This window comes from Sceloporus undulatus, chromosome 5 (assembly GCF_019175285.1).
Source record: "Sceloporus undulatus isolate JIND9_A2432 ecotype Alabama chromosome 5, SceUnd_v1.1, whole genome shotgun sequence".
Taxonomy (NCBI): domain Eukaryota; kingdom Metazoa; phylum Chordata; class Lepidosauria; order Squamata; family Phrynosomatidae; genus Sceloporus; species Sceloporus undulatus.
In genome coordinates this window covers 27,866,383-27,876,122 of record NC_056526.1, presented here as the reverse complement: position 1 = coordinate 27,876,122, position 9,740 = coordinate 27,866,383, and positions in this window count along the sequence as shown.

Below are 9,740 nucleotides of genomic sequence, written 5' to 3'. Positions count from 1 at the left end.
TTCCGGCCTAATGAGGATTTTTGACCAGGCGCCCGGCCCCCAGCTTCCAATCCAGGGGACCCTCAGCCTGGAAGAAGAGACTCCTCCCTCCATAACTGTCCATCTTTCGTCGGCCTGTTGAGGAGTTGACCAGGCCGGCCCAGCTCCATCATGGCCCAGGGCAGAGATGGAAGAAGAGACTCCTCCCTCCTTTAACTGTCATCGTTCCGGCCTGTGAGGGAGATTTGACCAGGCTGGCCCAGCCCCATCAGGGCTAGCCTAAGAAGAGACTCCTCCCTCCATAACTGTAACTGCTGTCATCTTCCGGCCTATGAGGGAGTTGACCAGGCAGCCCAGCTCCATCAGGGTTAGCCTGAAGAAGAGACTCTCCTCCTCCAAATACTGTCATCTTCGGCCTGTAGGAGGGTTGACCAGGCCGGCCCACGCATCAGGGCTAGAGTGGAGAAAGAGACCCCCCTCCTTAAACTGTCATCTTCCGGCCTGTGAGGGAGTTGACCAGGCTGGCCCAGCTCCATCAGGGCTAGCCGGGAAGAAGAGACTCCTTCCCCCATAACTGTTATCTTCCGGCCGTGGAGGGAGTTGACCAGGCAGCCCAGCTCCATCAGGGCTAGCCTGGAAGAAGAGAACTCCGCCCCTCCATAATGTCCCATCTACACGAGATTTGCATCTTCCGGCCTGTAGGGAGGTTGACCAGGCCACCCCAGCACATCAGGGCTAGCCTGGAAGAAGAGACTCCCTCCTCCATAACTGTGTCATCTTCCGCCTGGTGAGGATTTGACCAGGCAGACCCCAGCTCCATCAGGGCTAGCTTGAAAAGAAGAGCCCATCCTCCCAGTCCATCTGGCCTTGGTCCAGCCTCAGAGGGAAAGAAGAATGCTGGACCTGATCCCCTCCCCCCCTCACCATTCCCTTCTACTTTGTTTGTGCGGTGGTCTTTTAGATTGTAAGCCTGAGGGCAGGGAACCGTCTATTATCACCCTCCGTTGTAAAACCGCCCGGATTCCAGTGATTGGGCAGTATATAAATAAATCCTATTATCTATCTATCTCATATATCTACTATCTATCATATCTTATCTATCTATCCATCCACCCACCCACCCACCACCCACCCACCCAAGACTCAACACAACCCTCCCCCTCCTTGTGTCCTTCCAGTATTTTCTACAGGGATGAAGGTGCAATTTGCTATGGCATTTTTCATTTCCACTCTGTCTGACAGGCAAGGAAGGAAAGGCGTTAAGTTTTCTGACAGGCGACCCCTAAATTGTGGCAAGCTTTTCTTCTTGCCTTTTCTGTGAAATCCTGACTTAGGCCAGGAGCAGCAGCATAACAAAATGCACCATCATGAAATGGGTGCCTGCTCTCTTCTCCACAGAGAGAAAAGAGGAAAACAGCATTATTCATGAAGGGTCCCCCCCCCCCCGCCCTCTAAACTGGTTCCCCTCTCCCCCACTTTTAACCAACCTTTGAGTGCCCCCCCCCCCCGCCTCTAAACTGGTTCCCCTCTCCCACTTTTAACCAACCTTTGAGTTGGATCAGAAGAGTCGGCTGACCAGGGAGGGTTCCCTTTTGCTGAGAAGGCAGGGCTGGCAAGTGAACAATGGAGCCAAATTGTTTTACCCAGTTAAAGACATAACTATATGCCATTGAGATGAACATGAGGAAAATTAATCTTTGAGTCCAAATACACAAGGGGATCACATTCCTTTGTTTGGGAATTGCCTGCATAGGATTATTAATAATCCTGAATCGCCAGGACAGCGGCCGTCAATGTATAATAGAGGCTTTTGGAGGAGGGCATAATTTAAAGTAAATTCTCCCCTACACATCTCACACAATGGGGGTGCCCATTCTTCCAAAAAACACAAGCCGGTTTAGTCAGTCTCTTTGTCTTGAAACATAAAACTTGTTCTGTGAAAGTGTGGCATTTACACTTCTGTAGCAAAATTTTATGTACTGAATGCACTTTTAAACTACCCATTAACCAATTTTTCTGGGTCATGTACCATACCAAAATTATAAGATGATGATGATGATGATGCTATAATTCACACATTACTAAGGAGTCAGTCTTACATTTGTTTATTTGTTACATTTATATGCCACCTTCTTTCATAAAACAAGTTATGAGTTTTTACCCTCACTATAACCCTGTAAGATAGGCTAGGTGGATGGATAGTGGCCTAAAATCGCTCTCTCCAATCCTAATTAGATATTTGAACCACATCATCACACCATCTTTCTATCAAAGAAAGGAGATTGGTAAATCATGGAAAGGGTGAAGCTGAGGTTAAAGAGATACTAAGGAGGACTTACTTCATTTCTTTCCAGTTTTGGTCACTCATGTCTACCACTGCTTTTCCAGCCTTGCAGGGTTATTGCAAGGATTACCTAAATAAAAAGTGCTTGAAGTGGAATCCTGTTAGTGACTTGTGCTGGTGTAGATATCATTATGCAAGTGGTTGCATGTCCTGGGAGGTGTTTTCACCCTTAGTGTAAAATTAATGACTACTAAGTATGTTCACACCTCTTAAAACATGCTTAATGGTAGGCCAAACTGGATACCAGTCTATTCAGAAATAAGTTCCATTTGGTTCAAAAGGACTTAACTGGAGTGGAATGAGTAGAACATTTCAGCCTAAAACTTCCACTTCAATATTATTATTATTATTATTATTATTATTATTAATATCCCGCCTCTTCTGCTTTGAGGATGGAGGCGGGTAACAACAAAGTGAATACAATATACAACAATAAAAACAACAAGCCCCGCAAGACCCTGACCCAACCCTCCCTCCCAACTATAAAATTAAACAGTAAAAGATGTTTAAAAAGTACCTAACAATACATCAAAGTTAAAAAAACAAACCACAAATAAGAAAAATAATAAAAGGAGGGGGATTCAATAGGTTCTGGACATTATCAATCGGGGAAGGCCTGCCGGAAGAGAAAGGTTTTTGTCATCTTTTTAAAAGCCTTGAGTGAGGATAATTGGTGAATCTCTTCTGGCAGGTCATTCCAAGTTTTTGGAGCAGCGACAGAGAAGGACCTCCGGGAGGTCACCGCCAGTCTGGTCTTTCTAGATTGTAAGAGGTTTTTCCTGGAGGATTGGAGTGTACGGGAAGGATTGTATGGGAGGAAGCGTTCCTTCAAGTAAACTGGACCCAGGCCTTGTAGGGCTGTATAGATGATAACCATCAACTTGTCCTGTACCTGGAAGCTAATAGGCAGCAAATGTAGTGATTTTAAAATAGGTGTAATATGGTCGAACTTGGATTTTCCGGTGACCAGTATGGCTGCCATGTTTTGTATCAACTGGAGCTTCCGGACGTGGCACAAAGGTTGCCCCATGTAGAGCACACTGCAGAAATCAAGGCGAGAGGTTACTAGAGCATGTATAACCGTTTCTAGGTCCCCTTGCTCCAGGTAGGGGCACGACTGGCATATCAGCCGAAGCTAATAACAGGCACTCCTGGCTGTCGCATCAGTCTGAGAAGACAGTTGAAGCGACGAATCCAGGAGCACCCCCAAGCTGCAGACACAGTCTTTCAGGGGAAGTGTAACCCCATCTAGAACTGGCGAACTTATCTCCATACCTGTATTGGGGTTACCTATCGCGAGTACCTCCGTTTTATTTGGATTCAGCTTAAGTCTATTTTCCCTCATCTAATCCATTACTGACTTCAGGCAGTCATTCAGGGGGCAGATGCTCCAATCTATACATACTTACCTGGGCATATATCTGACTGACCTTAACAGAATGTATATCAGAGTAAACATGGCAAGAATGTACTTGTTTGCCTGTATTTTTCCAGTGCAATCTTATATCTATTTATTCCTGGAAGTAAGTCCTCTGTGTTCAGTGGTGCTTGTTCCTTTGTATGTAGTTTTGCTGAAAAATTTTATACATATTCATTCAAAAGTAAATCCTATTGAAGTCAGTTGGGTTTAACCCCAACTAAGTGGATTGCAAGCTAGTGTAGTGGTTAGAGTGTTGGATTAAGACTTGGAAAACCTGAGTCCAAATATCCATTGTGCTATGAAGTTCACTGGGTGAAGTTTGGCCTCTCTTTCTGCCTAATCTACTTCATAGAGTTGTTGTAAGGATAAGATGGGGAGGGGAGGGAGAAGCCATGTGTGCTTCCTTGAGCTTTGGGAGGCAATACAGGATATAAATCTAATAAAACAATGATACGATGAATGTAATACATGCAGGGCCTTACACCTCATTTTAGTATTGATGCCTTTTTGAAGAGAGTCACAACGCACAATAAGAAATTCTGCTTAATTTCAAGAATCATGTCCTTTGAATTGTTAAGTTCCTGGTTCTTAATACTTTGTACTGATCTCAATAAGCAGCATTATACAGTTTACTTTTTTCTCCACTTCCATAGTTTTCTAACCCCACCAAAGAATATGTTTTTAAAATTTAATTTATGAAGTCAACAGTACACAATAAAACAAACATCCAATAAATTCAAGCATATAAAAGAATATTTAAAATACAGATTACTGTGTTAACAATGAAGACATCAGAACATCTAGCTGTGATCCAACCCTTCAAAACATGTTTGTGTCTCCATCTTTTTCATAGAAAAAGTTGGAAGAGACTGCAAGGGCCATCCAGTCCAACCCCATTCTGCCATGCAGGGACTCTCAGTCAAAGCATCCCTGACAGATGTCCATCCAGACTCTGTTTAAAGACCTCTAAGGAAGGAGAGTCCACTACACTCCGAGGGAGTTTGTTCCACTGTCAAACAGCCCTTACTCTATTTGGCTGAACATTTTAAAAAAGAAAGTTTACATATGTAAAACATTTTTAAAATATACTAAAAAATGTTGCCATTGACTTTTTTTGTTATGGGCAGATAAATTCAGCTAAACAGTCACATTCAAGAATGAGGTCTACAGTTTAGGAAATACCCACTATCAGTTCTCATTACAGATTACATAATAATTCTGTCCAAAAGGTTTCATGTGTTACACTCATGCATTTGTGGCTGGTCTCTGTCTACTTCATGTGTTCAGTAAAAGGAAACCAAAGTGCTTTACATATAGAACTATCTTTTTCTTCTCTTAGCCCTGTACCCACTGGCCATTAAGGCCAGCATGGGAGTAGAGTCAGGGCGTAGCATCCTCACAACACACACCCTGGCTCTGCCCCCATGGCGCCATGATGCTGCACACTGCACAACATGGTGTGCAGTGCCATGGAGCTTCTCTGGCACTGCATCGGTATGACTCAGTGCCAAAGGAGCACTGCCAAGCCATAACAATGTGGCTATCATGCCCTTTGCAGGGCGCAAAAAGGAACCACTTTTTGTGGCTCCTTTTTGTGCCCTGCAAAGGCTGGATCAGCCCTGACCCGGTGTGAAAAGGGGCAGGTGCAGGCCCCTTAGGGGCAATCTGTAGAGCCCCTTACTTGTCCAATATGATAGTACTGCGATCAGTTTGCACTTGGTCCTTCAGATGTTTTATCCTACAGCAGAGGTGGACCAATTGCAGTGGACTTTCAGTCACTTCACAGTTTTTGTTTGTTTGGGGTTTGTTTTTGTTTTTTGGTAGTCCATGTGGCCCATGGTGGGTTGTTGTTGTTAATTGCCATTAAGTCTACTTCAACTTACAATGGCCCTATGAATGAGAGACCTCCAAATGTCTCTAAAAGCCCTGCTGATGTCTTGCAAACTCAGGGCTGTGGCGAGGCAGAGCTGATAAATTTGCTAGCTCCCATTCATCATACTTACTATCCATTGAAAAGTGTGCAGGTTGAAAAGTATCCAAGATATAAACACAGGAGACTCCACCACTCTCTGAGGGAATGTGTTCCACTGTTGAACAGCTCTTACTGTCAGGAAGTTCTTTCCTAACATTGAGGTGGAATCTCTTATGGTTGGAGTAGCAGCAATGCATGTTTGTACCTCTATGTTTTGTTCCTTGAGAAGGGGTGTTGTTCCTCTACACAGGATCACAGAGTTACCTCTATAGTCATTTGATCTGTGTGACTGTAAAGAGGTCACTTCATTCCTCCCTTCTCTTCCTGGGGGTTAATAAACTTTTATGGCCCTTTGTTTGCTCTCTTCTCTCTCTGCTTTTCAGGCAGCATGGATGCACAAACCAGGCTGTGCTACTAATATGTTTTTCTTCTTACTTACATGAGAGTCAGCTCTAGGGACTCTTGTACTAAAGTATAGCTCTCTTTACTTTCTAGAACTAGATGTAACAATAAACATAGCTTCTTTTACCTAACTATGCATCCTGTTTATTTATCAGAAGCTCAGATGTAGCCTTTTACTCAATACATGTGGAGTACATGCTTGAGGCTGTTTGCTGTTGCTGCTGCTGCTAAACTAAGCTCACCGATAAGTAACTACTCAGGGAGAGCTGTGTTGGCCATTTAACATATCCAATCAAAAATCCATCAGTGATACCTTTATTGGCCAACCGAAATGCACAATATACTTGTTGCAAGCTTTCAAAACTCCATGGGCTTCTTCATCAGGCAAGATGTTACAAACCAAACAGAAGTGGAAAAAATCAATTGGAGATGTTAGTCAGATGCCTGCATGTTGTTTCAGTCCTTAGTAAAGATTTATGATAAGGAGGATATCTTTTGCAGGCAGGCTCCTCCTCCATCTGGCCATGAGGCAACAGGGAGATTTACAAAGTCCAGGAAATTTAGTTTGCATCCATTGTTCCAGGTCCTGTTCTCTGGAGCAGCAGAAAACAAGATTGCTCCCTCCTTAATGTGACAAAAGCTTATTTTCCAAAGATACTTTACATTTATTTTTATTTTTTAATTTTTCTTGGAACTCTCCCCTTAACCTTCGCTGTTGGGTCCATCGCCTCCGTTTTCATCCTTTAAGAAAAATAAGAATTAAGGCATTGGATCAACAGGGAGCTCCTCAGCACCGTAGCTATGTTAATAGCAGCGCAGAGGCTCGGGGGAGGACCAGGGGCGGATGACAGGGGACGCAAGCCTCCAGCCAACCATCGGCGAGGAGGGTCAGGGACTGGTCCAGGACTTAGAATCCATCATTACGGGAGACAGGCTTAGCGGGGCATCCAGCGAAGACCATCGCGCAGCCTCTTCTACCTGAGTGAAAGGAAAAAGGGGTGACGAGGGGAAGGGGAACCCCAGTTTCAGCGTTGGACTAGTACTCTCTGGGAGACCAGAGTTCGAATCCTGGCTCAGCCACTGGGATAGGGGTGACCATGGGCAAGTCACACTCTCTCAGCCTCAGAGGATGGCCTCTGAAGAAGCCTTGCCTGGGTCTTGGGATGTGTAGTTTTGAGGCACCAGCACTTCCATGAGGCTGAGAGAGTGTGACTTGCCCATGGCCACTCAGTGGGTTTCCATGGCCAATCCAGGTTTCGAACCCTGGTCCCGAGAGTCGTAGGCCAATGCTCAAACCACGCTGGCTCAAATTCTGTAACTACACTGGGGAGATCATGCGTTTTGACACTTCTCCGTCCTATAAAATCCTGGGATGTGTAGTTTTACGAGGCACCAGCACTCCTTGACAGAGGTCCGAAACGCCATGCAAAGCTACACTGCCCCAGAATTCCCTAGCATTGAGCCAGGGTAGTTCAAGCGGTCTCAAACTGGATTATTTCCCCAATGGGTTTTGGAACGATATGTTCACTCCCTTAAGGTCTCCCTAAGTCAGAAATGTGGCATAGTGGTTTGAGCGTTGGAATCCTGGCTCCGCCATGAAAACCCCTGGGTGACCTTGGGCAAGTCACACTCTCTCCGGGCCCTGGCCTAGACCAACGACACCTGTTCTAGAGTCTGAAAGGTTCTCTCATCTGTTAGTATTCTCTTTCTTTCTTTCTTTCCTTTTCCTCTCCCTTCCTTTCACCTTTTTTATGCTACAAGAAGAGACTAACTACACCTGTTCTAGAATCCGAAAGCTTCTCTCCTCTATTCTTTCTTTCTTTCTTTCCCCTCCCCGTTCCTTCCACCTTTTTATGCTACAAGAGACTAACATGGCTACACCTGTTCAGGTTGGAAAGATTCTCTCCTCTATTATTATCCTTCGTTCCTTCCTTCCTTCGTTCCTTCCTTCCTTCCTTCTTTTTAAGGACAGATGTAGAATAAGAATATCTGGAGATCTAATTTGGACACCATGTTCCAGGGCAACATGCCAAAGATGTGTGTCTATGGGAGGGAAACAAGTAAAATCCTCATTATTTGATAGGTCCCTCATTCCTTGTCTTCAGGGAAGGGTCTGAAACGTATGGCTTATCTCATGTTTTTGGACTGCAGCTCCCAGCAACCCCTACCAGTTACAGCCAACTGCGAGGCATTATGGGATCTGCAGTATGTCAACATCTGGAAAGCCAGGCGTTTCTCCATCTCATCCTTAAGGTCGCCATAGGGCAACCAGTTCCTTCAACGAATGTCTGTTCTATGGGGATTCCCCCCTCCTTCTCCCCCTATTTTGGACTGCAGTTCCCATGAGCTGTTTCCAGCAGGCATCTTTAATGGTGATGGGTTAAGGGAGTTGTAGTCCACCCCACCCCGAAGGGCCAAAGGTTCTCCACCCCACTTACAAACTTAGCCTCCCAGAGTCCACAAAGAGGATGTGAAGGCAGTCCTGTAACTTGGAAGTCTCTGTCTAAAGAAATTCTCGGCAAGAAATGCCAGTTTCCCTTCCATATGGAACAGAGCCCAAGATTTTGTTCCTTGCCATTCTTTCAAGAGCCCGTCTGATCTTGGAAGCTAAGCGAGGCCAGCCCTGGTTAGTACTTGGATGGAGGACCGCCAACAAATAAACAGAAGGTGCTGTAAGCTATATTTCAGAGGAAGGAACTGGCAAAATCACCTCTGAGTAACACCCTTTAAAATCCTTGGGCTCCCCATAAATCGACAGGTGCCTTGAAGGCACGTGTTGCTGTTTTGTACCACTTCAACTGCCAGGGCTCAATGCTATGGAATTCTGGGAATGTGGCACCAGTTCCCAGAATTCCATAGCATTGAGCCCTGGCAGTTGAAGCGGTGTCTAACCAGATTATTGACAATTATTGAATTGCCCCAGCTTGTTAGATAAATAAAATAAAGCTTTGGAAAGGGAGGGAGAGGGCAAGAAGCCCTGAGATGCTTTCTTGACAACTTCCATCTGCATTTCTGGTTATTCTTTTCTTTCTTTCTCTTTTTCCTTCCCTCCTTCTCTCTCTCTCTCTCTCTGTTTCTCTCTCTCTTTTCCTCCTCCCTTCCTTCTGCCCAAGAAAGCCCTGCCTGGGGAGCTGGAACACTTATAGATAAACCCGGATCCCCCTGATTTATGGCCTTTGCAAATGCTGGAGTCGGTCTCTGAATAGCTTTGCCTCGGACCCCAAGAAAAAGAGCGAGAGAGAAATGCAAGCCCTCGTGTGTTGCTAAGCGATTGGAGCAGATGCAAGGAGCTTTGCCTCAGTCCAGCTTTGCCCTTTCCTATCTTCAATCAACGGGGCTCTTTGGGGGCCAAGAAGGAAGTGTGTGTGTGTGTGTGTGTGTGTGTGTGTATCTAGCACATTTAGCACACTGCAGCAATAATCCGGTTTGAGACCGCTTTAACTGCCAGTGTTCCATGCTACGGAATTCTGGGAATGGTCGTTTATTGTGGCACCCGACCGCTCCAGCCTTTGTTACAAGCAGCTGCACAACTTTGCTTCTAGTTTCAGAAGCCGGGTGCCACACACACACACACATACACTATATATATATATATATATATATATATATATATATATATATAT